The following is a 22,201-nucleotide window of genomic DNA, read 5'->3' on the forward strand; positions in this document are numbered from 1 at the left end:
ATAACACTGCCTTTGGGAAAAATGGTGAAAGGTCCTCTTTAATCGCTCCTCTCCACTGATTTTGGCACATTTGGTATTTTCTCTCTCGCCCCCTTTAAAGAGGACCTTTCACCTCCTCCACCAAATCTAGGTCTTAGCATCTGTTAATAGCCCCTGCTCCACTGATTCCAGCAAGTTGGATTTTTCTTTCTAGTCCCCACCATTCCCAAGTAACAAGTGCAGGTAATTTTGGTGCATGATGTGTTATTTAAAGCTCTGTAATGTCAGGTGGGTGGTGTCAAGCAGGGTGTGTTACTCAGAGCCCCAATCAGAGGCAGCCAGTGTCAGAGCTCAGAATCACACCCCCTTGTCTGCTCCTGCCTGACACCGCCCACCTGACAGTACAGCAACTAAATAGCATATCAGGGACCAAAACTAACAGCATTGATTACTTGGGTTTAAATGGGTTATCCAACTTACAAAAATTATCTGCAAATCCATCCCCACTGCTCCCTCGTGCAGCCTTTTCTTGCCTTTATTTTACTTGCTGCTCCTTGTATCCCTGTTATTCACATGTAGTGAGTGTGTGGACAGACTACATTTCCTATGGTTTACAACAGGGGCAAGGCACTCCCCATTCTCAGGATCGATGGGGGTCTTATTGGTTGAATCCCCATTATCCCTATACTCATAACCCCCATCAAAAAATATATAAAAATTCTAATTGCTCCCTTTTCATAAAATGCAAAGAAAAAAAAACATATTAGGCATCCCACATCCAAAAATAGCTATAATTTTTTTTTTTTTAATAAAATCGTGATCAAAGCAACAAACATTCCTCAAAATGGTATAAATTAAAACTACATTTTGTACACAGCGTTGTAAAGTGTCAGCAACAAAATAGTCTTGGTATTTTCTTATTGCATTTAACAAAAGTAAGAAAATGAAGACTCCAATCTAAATTTGTCCATAGGGTTGAAAAAAAAAAAATCAAGATTTTATTTTTTAGTCGACGGACATTACAGGGTGACACTGTTGTACCCTCGGACTGCAGGGCAGCTTGAACTTGTTTGGATGTTAGTCGAGGTTCTTTTTCCACCATCCGCACAATCTTGCGTTGCAATCTCTCGTCAATTTTTCTTTTCCGTCCACATCTAGGGAGGTTAGCCACAGTGCCATGGGCTTTACACTTCTTGGTGACACTGCGCACGGTAGACACAGGAACATTCAGGTCTTTGGAGATGGACTTGTAGCCGTGAGATTGCTCATGCTTCCTCACAATTTTGCTTCTCAAGTCCTCAGACAGTTCTTGGGTCTTCTTTCTTTTCTCCATGCTCAATGTGGTGCACACAAGGACACAGGACAGAGGTTGAGTCAACTTTAATCCATTTCAACTGGCTGCAAGTGTGATTTAGTTATTGCCGCCACCTGTTAGGTGCCTCAGGTAAGTAACAGGTGCTGTTAATTACACAAATTACAGACGCATCACATGATTTTTCAAACAGTGCCAATACTTTTGTCCACCCCCTTTTTTGTGTTTGGTGTGGAATTATATCCAATTTGGCTTTTTGACAATTCTTTTTGTGGTTTTCCATTGAAGACAAATTAAATAAAGATAATACCAAAGAATTTGTGATTGCAATCATTTTCTGGAAGAACATGAGTATTATCTGAAAGAATTGCAGGGGTGCCAATACTTTTGGCCAACACTGTATCTATCTATCTATCTATCTATCTATCTATCTATCTATCATCTTCCTTCAGAAATATATCAAAAATATATAAAAAATATCCTCCTGAAAGTAGTTGACCATAATGGTTTTCCTTGATGTGTGTTCAGTTCCGACTTCCAGGGATGGACTCAAGGTTATCGCAGTTGCGGCCTAGTTATGGAGTCAGGGCGCGGGGTACAGGCAGTTTCTTCTTCTTTACAAAGGGAAACACAGTATATAGTAGACACTAGTCTTCCGGTCAATCTCTTGGTCCAAAATGTACCATAGGTCTAAGCAAACATGGTCAGATTCTATATCCAGTAGATATAATTGTCCAATGTCCAGGTCTGTCGATCATCAAGAGTCGCCAATCTTGACGCATGAATAGATAACCTGTAGAGTATGGAGGATACAGATTGGATACAATGTCATGTTTGAGGCCTTCTACAATGGTCATACTTATAGACCCTACTGACCAAAGGATTGTGGAAACTGGTTCCCAATTATGTGGCTTCTGTCTCACATTTGTTCCTTGACTCAAGGCGTCTATACCAAGAGGATCAACATTAGCCAAGAATGATGTAAGACCAGCCAACCATCTAATGTCTATGTGTTCTGGCCAAATATAGGATCCAAACCTGACGTGAGTGCACATGGGTGTAACTAACCAGACCCCTACCAGGTTTATATTTAACTTCTGAGACATGTCCTCCTTTGAAGTATAGTGTGTGGTATATTGTTACTAAATAACCTACAGTTTTATAGTGAAGTTATATGCTCCCCTCCAGAGCACTGACCTCCTCTCGGTCTCTGTTGCACACAGTGTTTACTGAATTTATCAAGAGGTTTATTGTTCGACCTCCTATTCATACACAGAACTCTGGGCATATTTACTAATAATATCCAACTTTTAGACAGTGCAAACTTAGACAGGACAGTCTGAAAATGTGACAGATTTATCACAGTGTCTAATGCTGGCTGAAAAATCTGGCATATGCTTAGACTGTCTGGACTAACCTTACACCGTGTATTACTTGAATTAGATTATCACAAAATCATAGCACATTTATGGAGCACAGTATTGCAACTTAGGCCACACACTTTGCCCTCAAAGATGCAACCACGTGTTATACAAGTCGTAAATGTGTCTAAAACACTTGATAAATGTGGCACCACTCACGTTAGATAATATTTTGGTGCAGATGCAACCAGAATTCTGGTGCATTTCGTTTAACAAATTTACCCCCATTAAGTGGAGCAGAAAAGCAGAGGAGAGGTCAGTGCTCCAGAGGAGAGCATATAACTTTACAATAACTCTGTCGGTAACTTATTCATTTAGATTATCCTTCACACAGATGGAACGCTACTTTAAGCTAAGATAGTATACTTTCCATTTCTAAAGGTGTGATGTGCCACTGCAAGACCCTCTCGTATGTACAAGACCCCAAGACCTCTCCTCTATTTCTATCTATCACTGCCATCGACAGTAATAAAAAACATTTCCAAAAAGTTGAGCTGTAATACTCACATTTCCAGTTACTATTTGGGATGAAGCTGAAAATAAAAGGGCCGAATGTGAGAAAAGTTCAAGTGTATATAACAAAGATAATATTATATCGTATTCTATCATGTCCTATAAGAGGCAGAAGGTCTGACCTGTAGTATATGGATATATATATATATATATATATATATATATATATATATATATATATATATATATATATGTATAATATATATATATATATATATATATATATATATATATATATATATATATATATATATATAGCAAGTCTATGGGGTCATGAAAACCTTATAAAACACATAAACACTGACCTTGTGGAGAGAAGTTCAGAGTAGTGTAGGAGACGTCATCACCTATGGTGGGATCTGTGGCAGATATAGACATATGAAGACAATAAATCCAACATTCAGTGTCTATAGGCTACAATGGATGGGACTGTTCTCTTCTTCTATGATGTGATCCTATGAGCTTTCTGGACTCTACACAACACTGCCCGAGAGATGCTGCAGCTTCTTACACCGAGTATATAGAGAATTCCTACTAAACTGATATAGCGCCTCTCATGGCATCACATAGGTGTGAACAGTCATCATCTTATGAAAAGTAAGATCTCAAGAAGAAAAATAAAAAAGAAATAGTCATTTGTTTTTGTCCTTTATTATGGGATGTCTCCTGTATATAATGTACATGTGCTGATTATTTTAGGTTTCTTATATATTTATTGGTCTAGTTATTTGTGACAGATCTAATCTCTAGTTACCTTCTTGGTTCTGTCTTATCTCCACATATCTGGTCCCCTCATCTCCAGCAACATTGTCTTCTAGGCTGTGGACTAGCAACATAAAGTGAATAAGGAAATGTAACCCCAGTGAAACTTATTTTCCATTTACAATTATAGTAGTTATATTCTTGTACATAGGAGCAGTATTATAGTAGTTATATTCTTGTACATAGGAGCAGTATTATAGTAGTTATATTCTAGTACATAGGAGCAGTATTATAGTAGTTATATTCTTGTACATAGGAGCAGTATTATAGTAGTTATATTCTTGTACATAGGAGCAGTATTATAGTAGTTATATTCTTGTACATAGGAGCAGTATTATAGTAGTTATATTCTTGTACATAGGAGCAGTATTATAGTAGTTATATTCTTGTACATAGGAGTAGTATTATAGTAGTTATATTCTTGTACATAGGAGCAGTATTATAGTAGTTATATTCTTGTACATAGGAGGTAGTATTATAGTAGTTATATTATTGTACATAGGAGCAGTATTATAGTAGTTATATTCTTGTACATAGGAGGTAGTATTATAGTAGTTATATTCTTGTACATAGGAGCAGTATTATAGTAGTTATATTCTTGTACATAGGAGTAGTATTATAGTAGTTATATTCTTGTACATAGGAGCAGTATTATAGTAGTTATATTCTTGTACATAGGAGGTAGTATTATAGTAGTTATATTATTGTACATAGGAGCAGTATTATAGTAGTTATATTCTTGTACATAGGAGTAGTATTATAGTAGTTATATTCTGGTACATAGGAGCAGTATTATAGTAGTTATATTCTTGTACATAGGAGTAGTATTATAGTAGTTATATTCTTGTACATAGGAGCAGTATTATATTATAGTATTTATATTCTAGTACATAGGGGCAGTATTATAGTAGTTATATTCTTGTACATAGGAGCAGTATTATATTATAGTAGTTATATTCTTGTACATAGGAGCAGTATTATATTATAGTAGTTATATTCTTGTACATAGGAGCAGTATTATATTATAGTAGTTATATTCTAGTACATAGGAGCAGTATTATAGTAGTTACATTCTTGTACATAGGAGTAGTATTATAGTAGTTATATTCTTGTACATAGGAGTAGTATTATAGTAGTTATATTCTTGTACATATGAGCAGTATTATGGTAGTTATATTCTTGTACATAGGAGCAGTATTATAGTAGTTATATTCTTGTACATAGGAGCAGTATTATAGTAGTTATATTCTTGTACATAGGAGCAGTATTATAGTAGTTACATTCTTGTACATAGGAGTAGTATTATAGTAGTTATATTCTTGTACATAGGAGTAGTATTATAGTAGTTATATTCTTGTACATATGAGCAGTATTATGGTAGTTATATTCTTGTACATAGGAGCAGTATTATAATAGTTATATTCTTGTACATAGGAGTAGTATTATAGTAGTTATATTCTTGTACATAGAAGCAGTATTATAGTAGGTATATTCTTATACATAGGAGCAGTATTATAGTAGTTATATTCTTGTACATAGGAGCAGTATTATAGTAGCTATATTCTTGTACATAGGAGCAGTATTATATTATAGTAGTTATATTCTAGTACATAGGAGCAGTATTATAGTAGTTATATTCTTGTACATAGGAGTAGTATTATAGTAGTTATATTCTTGTACATAGGAGCAGTATTATAGTAGTTATATTCTAGTACTTAGGAGCAGTATTATAGTAGTTATATTCTTGTACATAGGAGCAGTATTATAGTAGCTATATTCTTGTACATAGGAGCAGTATTATATTATAGTAGTTATATTCTAGTACATAGGAGCAGTATTATAGTAGTTATATTCTTGTACATAGGAGCAGTATTATAGTAGTTATATTTTTGTATATAGGAGCAGTATTACAGTAGTTATATTCTTGTACATAGAAGCAGTATTATAGTGGTTATATTCTTGTACATAGGAGCAGTATAATAGTAGTTATATTCTTGTACATAGGAGCAGTATTATAGTAGTTATATTCTTGTACATAGGAGGTAGTATTATAGTAGTTATATTCTTGTACATAGGAGTAGTGTTATAGTAGTTATATTCTTGTACATAGGAGTAGTATTATAGTAGTTATATTCTTGTACATAGGAGGTAGTATTATAGTAGTTATATTCTTGTACATAGGGGCAGTATTATAGTAGTTATATTCTTGTACATAGGAGTAGTGTTATAGTAGTTATATTCTTGTACATAGGAGGTAGTATTATAGTAGTTATATTCTTGTACATAGGAGCAGTATTATAGTAGTTATATTCTTGTACATAGGAGGTAGTATTATAGAAGTTATATTCTTGTACATAGGAGCAGTATTATAGTAGTTATATTCTTGTACATAGGAGGTAGTATTATAGTAGTTATATTCTTGTACATAGGAGCAGTATTATAGTAGTTATATTCTTGTACATAGGAGGTAGTATTATAGAAGTTATATTCTTGTACATAGGAGCAGTATTATAGTAGTTATATTCTTGTACATAGGAGGTAGTATTATAGTAGTTATATTCTTGTACATAGGAGCAGTATTATAGTAGTTATATTCTTGTACATAGGAGCAGTATTATAGTAGTTATATTCTTGTACATAGGAGTAGTATTATAGTGGTTATATTCTTGTACATAGGAGCAGTATTATAGTAGTTATATTCTTGTACATAGGAGCAGTATTATAGTAGTTATATTCTTGTACATAGGAGTAGTATTATAGTAGTTATATTCTTGTACATAGGGGCAGTATTATAGTACCGTATATACTCAAGTATAAGCCGACCCGAGTATAAGCCGAACCCCTAATTTTACCACAAAAAAACTGGTAAAACTTATTGACTCAAGTATAAGCCTAGGGGGGAAATGCAGCAGCTACTGGAAAATTTCAAAAATTAAAATGGTCGGAGTTTTTGGGTGCAGTAGTTGCTGGGAAAGGGGAGGGGGTGTTTTGGTTGTCTGTCTGCCCCTTCCCTGAGCTTGAGGACTGTTTTTTCTTCCCCCACTTGGAATTCAGCCTGGCTGAATATAGGGTATCTGCAGTGCTCCTATTAACCCCTTCCCGACGGAACAGGAGCACTGCAGATACCCTATATTCAGTAGACCAGGCTCTTTCAGACACAGGGATACCTAATGAATATGTGTTTCACAGTAATTTTCTACTTTTGTATGTATTCTAGGGAAAGGAGGGATTTAGAACTTTTATTTTTTTTATTAAATCTTCTTTTTTTTTTGCACTATTTTATGGGAGATTCTATACATTAATATGGTGGCTGGTCATAGACTCCCCCTCCTAAAAAAAAAAAAAAAATTTTTTTTTTTTTTTTTGCTGACTCGAGTATAAGCCGAGGAGGGCTTTTTCAGCACAAAAACTGGGCTGAAAAATTCGGCTTATACTCGAGTATATACGGTAGTTATATTCTTGTATATAGCAGTAGTATTATAGTAGTTATATTCTTGTACATAGAAGCAGTATTATAGTGGTTATATTCCTGTACATAGGAGCAGTATTATAGTAGTTATATTCTTGTACATAGGAGCAGTATTATAGTAGTTATATTCTAGTACTTAGGAGCAGTATTATAGTAGTTATATTCTTGTACATAGGAGCAGTATTATAGTAGCTATATTCTTGTACATAGGAGCAGTATTATATTATAGTAGTTATATTCTAGTACATAGGAGCAGTATTATAGTAGTTATATTCTTGTACATAGGAGCAGTATTATAGTAGTTATATTTTTGTATATAGGAGCAGTATTACAGTAGTTATATTCTTGTACATAGAAGCAGTATTATAGTGGTTATATTCTTGTACATAGGAGCAGTATTATAGTAGTTATATTCTTGTACATAGGAGTAGTGTTATAGTAGTTATATTCTTGTACATAGGAGGTAGTATTATAGTAGTTATATTCTTGTACATAGGAGGTAGTATTATAGTAGTTATATTCTTGTACATAGGGGCAGTATTATAGTAGTTATATTCTTGTACATAGGAGTAGTGTTATAGTAGTTATATTCTTGTACATAGGAGCAGTATTATAGTAGTTATATTCTTGTACATAGGGGCAGTATTATATTAGTTATAGTCTTGTATAGAGATGAGTGAACAGTGTTCTATCGAACTCATGTTCGATCGGATATTAGGCTGTTCGGCATGTTCGAATCGAATCGAACACCGCGTGGTAAAGTGCGCCATTACTCGATTCCCCTCCCACCTTCCCTGGCGCCTTTTTTGCTCCAATAACAGCGCAGGGTAGGTGGGACAGGAACTACGACACCGGTGACGTTGAGAAAAGTAGGCAAAACCCATTGGCTGCCGAAAACATGTGACCTCTAATTTAAAAGAACAGCGCCGCCCAGGTTTGCGTCATTCTGAGCTTGCAATTCACCGAGGACGGAGGTTTCCGTCCAGCTAGCTAGGGCTTAGATTCTGGGTAGGCAGGGACAGGCTGGGATAGGAAGGAGAAGACAACCAACAGATCTTATAAGAGCTAAATTCCAGGGAGAAGCTTGTCAGTGTAACGTGGCACTGACGGGCTCAATCGCCGCAACCCAGCTTTCCCCGGATCCTGAATGGAATACAATGACAGTGTATTCCCGTATACCCTATATATACCCCCGATACCCGTTCCAACGGTGTGCCCCCCCACCTTCACCCCAGAAATACACTGCAAGTCCCCTAGCAATAGAATTGGGGCTATATACACCCACTATTTTTGCTACTGCCATATAGTGCCATTGTCTGACTGGGAATTCAAAGAATATATTGGGCTTACATATAACTTCAATTCCAGGGAGAAGCTTGTCAGTGTAACGTGGCACTGACGGGCTCAATCGCCGCAACCCAGCTTTCCCAGGATCCTGAATGGAATACACTGACAGTGTATTCCCGTATACCGCATATATACACCCCAAATCCCCGTTCCAACGGTGTGCCCCCCCACCTTCACCTCAGAAATACCCTGCAAGTCCCCTAGCAATAGAATTGGGACTATATACACCCACAATTTTTGCTACTGGTATATAGTGCCATTGTCTGACTGGGAATTCAAAGAATATATTGGGGTTACGTGCACCCACAATTTTTGCTACTGGTATATAGTGCCATTGTCTGACTGGGAATTCAAAGAATATATTGGGGTTACGTGCACCCACAATTTTTGCTACTGGTATATAGTGCCAGTTTCTGACTGGGAATTCAAAGAATATATTTTGGGTTATGTGCACCCACAATTTTTGCTACTGCTATATAGTGCCAGTTTCTGACTGGGAATTCAAAGAATATATTGGGGTTATGTGCACCCACAATTTTTGCTACTGGTATATAGTGCCATTGTCTGACTGGGAATTCAAAGAATATATTGGGGTTACGTGCACCCACAATTTTTGCTACTGGTATATAGTGCCAGTTTCTGACTGGTAATTCAAAGAATATATTGGGGTTACGTGCACCCATAATTTTTGCTACTGGTATATAGTGCCAGTTTCTGACTGGGAATTCAAAGAATATATTGGGGTTACGTGCACCCACAATTTTTGCTACTGGTATATAGTGCCATTGTCTCACTGGGAATTCAAAGAATATATTGGGGTTACGTGCACCCACAATTTTTGCTACTGGTATATAGTGCCATTGTCTCACTGGGAATTCAAAGAATATATTGGGGTTACAAATACCCTCATTTCTTGCTACTGCCATATAGTGCCAGTTTCTGACTGGTAATTCAAAGAATATATTGGGGTTACGTGCACCCACAATTTTTGCTACTGGTATATAGTGCCATTGTCTGACTGGGAATTCAAAGAATATATTGGGGTTACGTGCACCCACAATTTTTGCTACTGGTATATAGTGCCAGTTTCTGAGTGGAAATTCCCCAAATAATTTGGGGATTCATTCACCCTACATCTCAGGCTCTTGCCATATTCACCCAGGTTGTCAGTGCTGCACCAGCTCATTCCCAGACAGCTCGGCCCGAAAAACACATTACCTATATAGAGGATTTGGACAATGAAGACAACATGTTCTAAATCTAATGTCTGCACCTTCTCCAGAATTAAAATAAAGGCAGCATTTAACTTTCAAATAGCACTGCACAAAGGAAGATCTTATCAGCTTGTCTCATGACATGCTACTAAAAAGTGTCATTTGTGTATCTTAATGTAAATATAGTTGTATAAGCTTTTTGGGTTTTAGGCACTGCCAAGTTATTTATTACCACCCGCTCCCTTATAATGATGATGACGCCAAAGTCACTGTGGGTGTTCAGAGCTCACAGCTTCGGTTGACATTTGTCTTGCTCTCTGTCGGTACCAGCTGTCTTTTTGGATACCGTAAGTTATGTTGACTTTATTAACAGCTATAGAAGCTTTAGCCAGGTTGTGACGGTGTGTAACCCTAACAACACTAAGTGGGATACACATTAATAGTCAGTCTATGTACGCTAAACGTATCACTGAAGTAATTTTTTTTCCCTCTCCCCTAATATAAGAAAGGAACAGACATTAGACCTAGACCGGGGTTCGAGGCTTGTAAAAATCCAGTGTTATTTGTTCTTCATGATGTGAAATATGTGTTGAAAAGCAACCCAAGATGAAGTCAGCCATGTGTGCCAGTGTGTTACTTGGCATGCCTTTGCTGGCCCCAACTGTAAGGGTCACTCTCCATTTCCTCCATTTTCCACTCCCCTTCACACCATTTGTGGTGAAGCAATGGGATGCACTGAAGTGCACCCTCTAGCCTCGTGTGGGACAGGGACATCAGATGCCACTCCAACCCCCTCGTCTTCCTCCGCCAGCCAACGGTGCGAAGATGAGAGGAGTGTGCTCTGAATGTTTTCTGCCTAGCAGAGGCTAGTTCTCACTTACGAAAATGGCCCCACTTTGACCTGTATATCAGGCACAATGGTGTAGGTTTCAAAGAAACGTGGCACCAACAAGTTGAAAAACGTGGGCCATGCGTGGACCGTGTTTGAGTCTTGCAAGCTCCAGATCTGCTACCAGGTTCCAGCCATTATCACAGGCGCAAAAATGCCAGGCCCCAGGTGTAGCAGGGAAAAAAAAAAAGCCATCTCAGCCAGGATGGCATCCCTGACCTCGGAGGCACTGTGCTGTCTGTCCCCCAAGCTGATCAGTTTCAGCACGGCCTGCTGACATCTCCCCACGCCAGTGTTACAGTGTTTGCCGCTAGTAGCTGGGGTGGAGGTTGCAGCATCGTAGGGTTTCAGTCTACTCCTGCCATGAATTTTGGCCTGGGAGAGGAGATAGGCCACCCCAGTTTGCACCCGGGGACCAGACTCCACCACATTCACCCTGCCTGTCATTAAAGATAAGCACTGCAGCATCCCTGACCACAGGCGCTTGTCCATGTGTCGGTGGTCAAGTGGACCTTGCAGCAAAGCGCAGAGCTCTGGGCCCGACTGATGTTATGGGACACATGCAGGCGCAAGGCAGGGACAGCACACCAAGAGAAGTAGTAACGGCTAGGCCCAGCATAGGGAGGTGCCCCAGCTGCCATCTGCTGACGGAAGGCCTGGGTATCCAGAAGCATAAACAAACACCAACATCTCCAGGGCCAGCAGTTTATCGATAAGGCTGTTAAAGGCTTGGGCATGGGGGTGGGTTGTGTTGTACTTCTGCCTGCAATGAAAAGCTTGGGAAATGTGGAGTGGCTGGGAAGAGGCGCATGATGGTGCAGGCCAAAAGGGCGCATGAGGGTGAACTCCCCAATGTGTCAGAGATAGGTGTGTAGGTGTCCTTGCATCATATACTTGCACCATATTTGGCTTTGGAAGTTAATTTTGTGCCAAAAAGTGGTTAAGACAGCGATCCCTCAGCTACTCCCGTTACACTGTCTATTGAAGTTACCATCTGTGGAAGTGGACCACCACTTGTAAGAGCCCAAAGGAAGCAGGCAAGAGATGTGCAGTGCAGAAAAAAAGATGAGAAAATAAGTGTAGGCTGTAGAGCACAGAGGGATCGGAGAGGACAGAGCTGGTGTCGGCCAGGTATTCCCATAACATGCGCCTATACTTGTCCCTCCTGGTGACACTAGGCCCCTGAGTGGCAGTAATTTGTCCAGGGGGGCCATTAACGTGTTCCAGACCTAGGAATAAGTCTTCCAACAGGGTAGAGTTTTGCATGCCTTTGCTTCTACCCACTGTTTTTGCTGCTTAGCTTCCCTCCACATCTACACTGCTTTCACCCCTAAACACCACCCCAGTTTATGCCTTTGCTACTACCCTGTTTTTTGTTGAATTAGCTTCCCTCCACATCTACACTGCTTTCACCCCTAAACATCACCCCAGTTTATGCCTTTGCTTCTACCCAGGTTTTTTGTTGATTTAGCTTCCCTCTACATCTACACTGCTTTAGCCCCTAGACATCACCCCTGTCCATGTGGGGTCGGTGGCCTCGTTATCCACCAACTCCTCTTCCAATTGCGCACTGCCCCCTTACTGCAAACCGCACATGACCACAGCTTGCCCTGATGGCAACTGTGTCTCATGATCCCCACTTAGGTCCAGACAAGTCGGTGGCGGGTCCAAAACCCCAAAATTGGAAGGAAATGGCGGATGCTGCAGTATTTCTAACACCTGTTCCTGGTGCTCGGGCCTGGTCTGTGTTGTACCCTGCACCCTGCTTAACGCAGCTGCCATATCCGAAGTTGTGCTGAGCGCATGCTAATGTTTCGTGTCCAGTGCAATGGATGGGATGGGATTTCACATAAGTCTGCCACCCATGGCCACTCATGGTTGAGCAACTGAGGGAGTTGACTTTGACGAACCCGAGGGTTTTGGAGTTGGAACTACATCAAAGGTCTGTGCTGCTCACACACTCTGCTCAACACATGATATGTTTAGTGCCAGCAGTGTGGAGACGTCGCACAACAGCCGTTGTTCCAGCAGGTACAGGCGTTGTAGGAGTGCATAGAGGCTAGCAGCGGCAACTATAGACTTTAAAAACTATCCGCACAAGCGCCACACTTTCACCAGTAGCTCAGGAACATTGGGGTACCTTTTTAAAATGATTAGCAGCAATGAGTTAAAAACGTGGCCCAGGCATGGAATATGTTGCAGGCTGCCAAGCTACAGAGCCGATCCCAGGTTACGGCCATTATCACACATGACAACATGCCTGGGCCCAGGTGCAGTGGCAAAAACCACATTGCCGTCTCATCGAGGATGGCATGACTCACTTTGTAGGCAGTGTGCTGTCTGGCCCCCAAGCTGATGAGCTTCAGCACGGCCCGCTGACGTCTCCCCACACCAGTGTTGCAGCGTTTCCAGCTCGTAGCTGGGGTCAATTTAACAGCGGAGGAGGGTGGTGTTTCAGCCCTCCTTCCAGGAATGTTGTGTGGGGAGACAAGTCAGTCCACCACATTTTGCGACCCGGTCCACGCCTCAAGTACATTCAACCACTGTGCCAAGATTGAAAGGTAGCGTCCCTGTCCGCATGCACTTGTCCATTCGTAGCTGGTCACGTGGATCTTTTGGGCAAAGCGCTGAACTTAGGGACCGCCTCATGTTTGGGGAAAAGTGCTGGTGTGGACGGCACAGTGAGGTGGCGCAATAGCCAGCAGGCCCAAAAAGGGCAGAGTGTCCACAAGCTGGGACCCCAACATCTCCTGGGCCAGAATTTTTGAGATGAAGCCGTTGAAGCCTTGGGCATGTGGGTGGGTTGTGCTGTACTTTAGCCTGGAATGAAAGGCCTGGGAGATGGGGAGTCGCATTGCAAAGTGTGTAAACCACACTCAGTTTGTCCTCGACCTATACATTTAGAAATTATCTCCCCCAGCGAGGAACGTGGCCTCGATGGGGGAATTTTTCTAAGGAAGCTAGAAAAGAGGGCATCTTGGGCCTTGCTGGCTCAGGTCTAGCTTCTGTCATGCAGCTGTCTTCTGCCTCTGGACATCCCTTTGCCTCTAGCCACCTTTTTCCCTGCTTAGCTTGCCTCCACATCCACACTGCTTTTGCCCCTAGACATCACCCCAGTCCATGCCTTAGCTTGTACCCCCAGTTTTTGCTGCTTAGCTTGCCTCCACATCCACACTGCTTTTGCCCCTAGACATCACCCCAGTCCATGCCTTATCTTGTACCCCCAGTTTTTGCTGCTTAGCTTGCCTCCACATCCACACTGCTTTTGCCCCTAGACATCACCCCAGTCCATGCCTTAGCTTGTACCCCCAGTTTTTGCTGCTTAGCTTGCCTCCACATCCACACTGCTTTTGCCCCTAGACATCATCCCTATCCATGCCTCTGCCCCTAGCCATAACTCTGCCACCCCTGTAAACTCATGGTGCAGAAACTTTGGGAGCTGACTTTGAGGAACCCTTGGGTTTTGTAGATGGAACTCCATCAAAGGTCTGTGCAGCTCACACACCCTGCTCAAGATATGGTATTGTAGGGTTTCAGCGTGTGTGGATGACGGACAACAGCCTGTGTTTGGACAGATGTAGGCCTTGCTAGAGTGTTTTTAGGCTAGCAGCGACTCCTGTATACTTGCAAAAGTGGGCACACAAGTGCCGCATTTTCAACAGTAGCTTCGGTACATTTGGGTATGTTTTCAAAAAACGTTGCACCACTAGGTTAGACGTGGGCCAAACATGGAATGTGTTGGAGGCTGGCAAGCTCCAGAGCCGCTACCAGGTTCCAGCCATTATCACAGGCGTAAAAATGCCAGGCCCCAGGTGTAGCAGGGAAAAAAAAATGCCATCTCAGCCAGGATGGCATCCCTGACCTTGGAGGCACTGTGCTGTCTGTTCCCCAAGCTGATGAGCTTCAGCACCGCCTGCTGACGTCTCCCCACACCAGTGTTTTAGCGTTTGCCGCTAGTAGCTGGGGTGGAGGTTGCAGCGTCGTAGGGTTTCAGTCTACTCCTGCCATGAATTTTGGCCTGGGAGAGGAGATAGGGTACCTCAGTTTGCACCCCGGGACCAGACTCCACCACATTCACCCTGCCTGTCCTTAAAGATAAGCAGCATCCCTGACCACAGGCGCTTGTCCAAGTGTCGGTGGTCAAGTGGACCTTGCAGCAAAGCGCGGAACTAAGGGCCCACCTGATGTTGAGTGACACGTGCTGGTGCAAGGCGGGGACGGCACACCGGGAGAAGTTGTGACGGCTAGGGACGGCATAGTGAGGTGCCACAGTTGCCATCAGGTCCGGGAAGGCGGGAGTTTCAACAAGCCGGGACGCCAACCTCTCCTGGGCCAGCAGTTTAGCGATGTTGGCGTTCTAGGCTTGCGTGGGTGGGTGGTTAGCGGTGTATTTCTGCCGGCGCTCCAATGTCTGAGAGATGGTGGGTTGTTGTAAAGAAGCGCCTGATGGTGCCTTTGATGGTGCAGGAGAAGGAGATAAGACAGAAATAGGGGAGGATGAGGGAAAAGTCAACAAAGTGGCGGAGGCAGATGAAGTGATGTCCTGGCTCGTCCTCTGGAGTGCATCGCCAGCACTGTGAGCAGAGGCAGTGGCATGAACGGCGGGCGACGTTTGTCCTGCCGTTGCTGCCTGCCACTGATTCCATTGCTTGAATTCCAAATGACGGTGCATTGAAGTGGTGGACAGGTTGCTCTTCTCAGGGCCCCTACTTGATTTCGAGAGGCAAATTGTGTAGACGACACTATATCTGTCCTCGGCGCATTCCTTGAAAAAACTGTACACCTTCAAGAAACGTGACCTCGATGGGGGAGTTTTTCTGGGCTGGGTACAAAAGGGAACATCTTCGGACATTCCGGGTCTGGCCTGGCTTCGGCAAAGCAGCTGACCTCTGCCTCTGGACATGTCTCTGCCTCTAGCTACCCTTTTTGGTGCTGCACCTGCCTCAACATCCACACTACTTTCCCAGCTTGACATCTGCCTTGTCCAGGTGGGGTCGGTGTCCTCGTCCACCACCTCCTCTTCCAACTCCTGTCTCGCCTCCTCCTCCTGCACAATGCGCATGTCAACTGGCTGCCCTGACAGCAACTGCGTCTCATTGTCGTCGATGAGGGTGGGTTGCTGGTCATCCGCCACCAAATCGACCGGAGATGGAATGGAGGAGACTCTAGTGTTTGAGCATCTGGACACAGATACTCGTCTGTTAGGTCCGTGGAATCGCGAAATGGAGGGGCAGGTTGCGGTACAGTCAAAGGAAGGGAGAACAGCTCTGGGGAGCAGGGACAGTTGGGGTTATTGTTCTGGGAAGATTAGGAATTTTGGGTGGAAGGAGGACAAGACTGTTGGGTAAGAGGAGGTAGAGGCTGACTGGCTGGTGGACAATGTGCTTTAAGCGTTATCCGACAGCCATTGCAAGACCTGTTCCTGGTTCTCGGGCCTACTAATCTTTGTACCATTCAGCCTAGTTAATGTGGAACTTTTGTGCAAAGCGCAGAACTTAGGGCCCGCCTGATGTTAAGGGACACACGCTGGTACAAGGCTCAACTCACCCTAAGTGCCAAAAACACTGCTGGTGCAAGGCTCTACTCATGCCAAGGGCCTCAATCTCTGCTGGTAGCTCAGCTTAAGGTCCTGTAACTTTGTTTGGAAGGGCTCATGTTAAGGGCTAGAAAAGTGAATTTTGGAAGGTCTTACCACATCACACACACACACACACACACACACACACACACACACACACACACACACACACACACACTCAAAATGACAGTTAAGGGTGAGGGCTTTTGGATTTCCCATTGTCTATTCCATCCGTGGTTGTCATGGGGAACGTGATTTAAAGGGGTGGTTGTTACTGTTTGTTGAGCTTAAATTGGGGTTTGTGTCCATCCATTTGGGGAGTAAAGAAGGTTTCCAGGTATTTTCCCACTTTGATAGAGGTTTTTTTGAATGTGGAAAGTGTGTAGTTGTTAGGCTGTGATGTTGGGGTAATAGAGGGTCTTTGGTGTGTTAGATGCCCCCAGACATGCTTCCCCTGCTGTCCCAGTGTCATTCCAGAGGTGTTGGCATCATTTCCTGGGGTGTCATAGTGGACTTGGTGACCCTCCAGACACGGATTTGGGTTTCCCCCTTAACGAGTATCTGTTCCCCATAGACTATAATGGGGTTCGAAACCCGTTCGAACACACGAACATTGAGCGGCTGTTCGAATCGAATTTCGAACCTCGAACATTTCAGTGTTCGCTCATCTCTAGTCTTGTGCATAGGAGCAGTATTATAGTAGTTATTTTCTTGTACATAGGAGTAGTATTATAGTAGTTATATTCTTGTACATAGGAGGTAGTATTATAGTAGTTATATTCTTGTACATAGGAGTAGTATTATAGTAGTTATATTCTTGTACATAGGAGTAGTATTATAGTAGTTATATTCTTGTACATAGGAGGTAGTATTATAGTAGTTATATTCTTGTACATAGGAGGTAGTATTATATTATAGTAGTTATATTCTTGTACATAGGAGCAGTATTATAGTAGTTATATTCTTGTACATAGGAGTAGTATTATAGTAGTTATATTCTTGTACATAGGAACAGTATTATAGTAGTTATATTCTTGTACATAGGAACAGTATTATAGTAGTTATATTCTTGTACATAAGAGCAGTATTATAGTAGTTATATTCTTGTACATAGGAGTAGTATTATAGTAGTTATATTCTTGTACATAGGAGTAGTATTATAGTAGTTATATTCTTGTACATAGGAGGTAGTATTATAGTAGTTATATTCTTGTACATAGGAGTAGTATTATAGTAGTTATATTCTTGTACATAGGGGCAGTATTGTAGTAGTTATATTCTTGTACATAGGAGTAGTATTATAGCAGTTATATTCTTGTACATAGGAGTAGTATTATAGTAGTTATATTCTTGTACATAGGAGGTAGTATTATAGTAGTTATATTCTTGTACATAGGAGTAGTATTATAGTAGTTATATTCTTGTACATAGGAGTAGTATTATAGTAGTTATATTCTTGTACATAGGAGGTAGTATTATAGTAGTTATATTCTTGTACATAGGAGGTAGTATTATATTATAGTAGTTATATTCTTGTACATAGGAGCAGTATTATAGTAGTTATATTCTTGTACATAGGAGTAGTATTATAGTAGTTATATTCTTGTACATAGGAACAGTATTATAGTAGTTATATTCTTGTACATAGGAACAGTATTATAGTAGTTATATTCTTGTACATAAGAGCAGTATTATAGTAGTTATATTCTTGTACATAGGAGTAGTATTATAGTAGTTATATTCTTGTACATAGGAGTAGTATTATAGTAGTTATATTCTTGTACATAGGAGGTAGTATTATAGTAGTTATATTCTTGTACATAGGAGTAGTATTATAGTAGTTATATTCTTGTACATAGGGGCAGTATTATAGTAGTTATATTCTTGTACATAGGAGTAGTATTATAGCAGTTATATTCTTGTACATAGGAGTAGTATTATAGTAGTTATATTCTTGTACATAGGAGTAGTATTATAGTAGTTATATTCTTGCACATAGGAGTAGTATTATAGTAGTTATATTCTTGTATATAGGAGCAGTATTATAGTAGTTATATTCTTGTACATAGGAGTAGTATTATAGTAGTTATATTCTTGTACATAGGAGGCAGTATTATAGTAGTTATATTCTTGTACATAGGAGCAGTATTATAGTAGTTATATTCTTGTACATAGGGGGCAGTATTATAGTAGTTATATTCTTGTATATAGGAGCAGTATTATAGTAGTTATATTCTTGTACATAGGAGTAGTATTATAGTAGTTATATTCTTGTACATAGGAGTAGTATTATAGTAGTTATATTCTTGTACATAGGGGGCAGTATTATAGTAGTTATATTCTTGTATATTGGAGCAGTATTATAGTAGTTATATTCTTGTACATAGGAGGCAGTATTATAGTAGTTATATTCTTGTACATAGGAGTAGTATTATAGTAGTTATATTCTTGTACATAGGAGTAGTATTATAGTAGTTATATTCTTGTACATAGGAGTAGTATTATAGTAGTTATATTCTTGTACATAGGGGGCAGTATTATAGTAGTTATATTCTTGTATATAGGAGCAGTATTATAGTAGTTATATTCTTGTACATAGGAGTAGTATTATAGTAGTTATATTCTTGTACATAGGAGTAGTATTATAGTAGTTATATTCTTGTACATAGGAGTAGTATTATAGTAGTTATATTCTTGTACATAGGAGGTAGTATTATAGTAGTTATATTCTTGTACATAGGAGCAGTATTATAGTAGTTATATTCTTGTACATAGGAGCAGTATTATAGTAGTTATATTCTTGTATATAGGAGCAGTATTATAGTAGTTATATTCTTGTACATAGGGAGCAGTATTATAGTAGTTATATTCTTGTACATAGGAGCAGTATTATAGTAGTTATATTCTTGTACATATGAGTAGTATTATAGTAGTTATATTCTTGTACATAGGAGGTAGTATTATAGTAGTTATATTCTTGTACATAGGAGTAGTATTATAGTAGTTATATTCTTGTACATAGGAGGTAGTATTATAGTAGTTATATTCTTGTACATAGGAGCAGTATTATAGTAGTTATATTCTTGTACATAGGAGCAGTATTATAGTAGTTATATTCTTGTACATAGGAGCAGTATTATAGTAGTTTTTTACTGTAGAATTGGTTACCTGGTTGGAGATCTCTGGTTCGGTGTCTTTTAGAGAATAATCTGGATATCTGTTGTCTGAAGATCAGAAAAGCTGATGTAATGAAGATGAGGAGCAGAATCGTAGAAACTGTCGGGTACAGGTAGGTGTTATGTCCTTGTCTATTCGCCTCTATAAAAGGAACACATTATTTCATTATTAAGAGATGCCATACCTGTATGACACGATGATACATTATATATACAATTATTAGTATGTCAATATGTTGTGGTGAGACGTTGTTTAGCACTGTTGGAGTGCAGGGCCCTAGATTTGAATCCTACTAAGGGCAATATCTGCATGGAGTTTGCATGTTCTCCCCATGTTTGTGTGGTTTTCCTCCCACATGTCAAAAATATACTGATTGGTAAATTGGCCACTTGTTATACCATTAAACCTTTATGGGTGTTGGGGATGAGTTCCTGCATGGCAACCACCATCTCCCCTACTCCACAATACTCCCTACTCTCTGACTGTTTCTACTTAGAATAGACTGGGTCGGCGCCTCTTTACAAAAAGTCTAAAAATTCTTTGAAACCTGGATTTCCATCATTCAACTGCTACCAGGGTTTAACTGCTTCAGGACCTGTTTTGAATTTTCGTTTTTCCCTACTCCCATTCTAGGAGTCATCATTTTTTCATTTTCCAGTTCACAGAGTCACATGATGGCTTATTGTTTGAGGGACAAATTGTAGTTTGTAATGGTGCCGTTCAATAGCCTGTGCAATGTTCTGGGAAGCTGGGAAAAAAAAATTCAGCAATGGAGGCGTCCTTCTTCTTCATCTGCCTCCTCCCCTTGTCTGTCGTCTTCTTTCTTCGTCATGTCTGACGCCTGCGCAGTCGGCGGCCATATTTCCAAGGCTGCATTTGCGCGCATGCGCAGTACGCTCCTCTTCGCCGAACAGAGTGTACTGCGCATGATCAGTAATGTTCGTACAGCCCTCCGACGCGTGAGTGAACTCATCCAGGCATTGGAGGGCTATATGGACCTTACTGAGCATGCGCAGTACACTTTGTTTGGCGAAGATATGAGGAGCGTACTGTGCATGCGCGCAATTGCATCCTTGGAAATATGGCCGCCGACTGCGCAGGCTTTAGACATGACGAAGAAAGAAGATGACAGACAAGGGGAGGAGGCAGATGAAGAAGAAGGATGCCCCCATTGCTGCCAAGACCTCATTAGCATACTGATACGTACCGGTATTTCTAAGGAACGGCGCGACGGAGACATCATCTAAAGGTAGGAGACAAATAGCCTTTCTTAAGGCTATTCCGACATGGTAATTAGAAAAAAAGTTGCTTTAATGGTAGAATCCCTTTAAAATAAGCCTGGTTCGTTACAGATTTTCCAAAAATTTCAGGTTTGGCTGAATCTTACAGTGGGGAAAAAACATATATAGTCAGTCATCAATTGTTCTGCCACTTAATAAGATGGGGTTGGCCTGTAAGTGACATCATAGATCTGCAATTATCCATTTATTTATTATGCAGTATCCATCTTTATGCATGTTCCATTTATCTATTTGTATATACTCGAGTATTATACGGTAATAATGCTGAATTTGACAGTCCTGGTTATTTGATTTGTGTGTATAATACCTATGGTTACCCCTTTTCTTACACCTTGTTTATTTATGTTTCTATCTTTAGATGGCTATGTATATTTATTTCTCTGTGTTATGTTCATTTTATTTAGTGGCCTGATGAAGACGCCTCATCGGCGTCGAAACGCGTAGCCTTTAATTGTCTATACTGCCATTTGGAACCAATAAACACAGCACTCCCGCCTCAAGAATATTACCTCGTTGTGTGGTCTCCTTACAGTAGCGCTCCGTACTATTGTCCCGGTTTTTATTATTTTTTACTCATTGCACCCACCACCTTGGCTGGTGTCCGGGTAGGAGCTGCAACTGTTACCTCTGGGTCTGAACTTCTGATCCATCTACGGGCGCCAGATATCCTTTTTATCTACTTCTCCTGGGCTCTGTCACTGTCCTCTTTGGGCTTCTTGACCCAACCTTACGTCTCTATTCTTTATGTTCATTACTCACCGTGTATCTGTACCGGTAATTCTTGACTTGTCTTCCAGATTCTGTTGTCTCCAGTTCTCCCTGCACAGGAATAATTCCCAGAATCCTCCAGCTCAGCGGACAGAACATATTTATTAGATGATAGAAATCCCCGGACTTCTTGTCCATCTTTATAGAAAGCAAACTGCAGTTCTGTGGTCTGTCTGTGTGGACTAAGCCTCGTGTCACATGTCAGGGCCATGTTGTCACCTTCTGTAACATTCGATGGGGTCAGTCTTATCTCTGGCCTGGAGAACAGATCTGTAGGTGAAGGGAACAATGGAAATATTAAAATGTATATAAATGTTAAAAGTTTCTTTCATGGGGAGGGGGGTAAAGATTTTAATGAGCACATGATGTTGTGGGTCAGAAAATAAGGAGGCATACGCTGTGTTCCACATTATTATGCAAAAAGTGTTTAGGAGTGATAAGGTAAGAATTTTTTTGTTTGTCAGTTAATCT

The 22,201-nt window shown here is 40.6% G+C and overlaps 1 pseudogene; it reads right to left on the minus strand.

Annotated features, from left to right (window-relative positions):
• Nucleotides 1–1,995: 1,995 nt before the first annotated feature.
• LOC142214602 (uncharacterized) overlaps nt 1,996–22,201 on the minus strand; it is a 61,812-nt pseudogene continuing 41,606 nt past the window's right edge.

The sequence above is a fragment of the Leptodactylus fuscus genome, chromosome 7 (genome assembly GCF_031893055.1).
Source record: "Leptodactylus fuscus isolate aLepFus1 chromosome 7, aLepFus1.hap2, whole genome shotgun sequence".
Lineage (NCBI taxonomy): Eukaryota > Metazoa > Chordata > Amphibia > Anura > Leptodactylidae > Leptodactylus > Leptodactylus fuscus.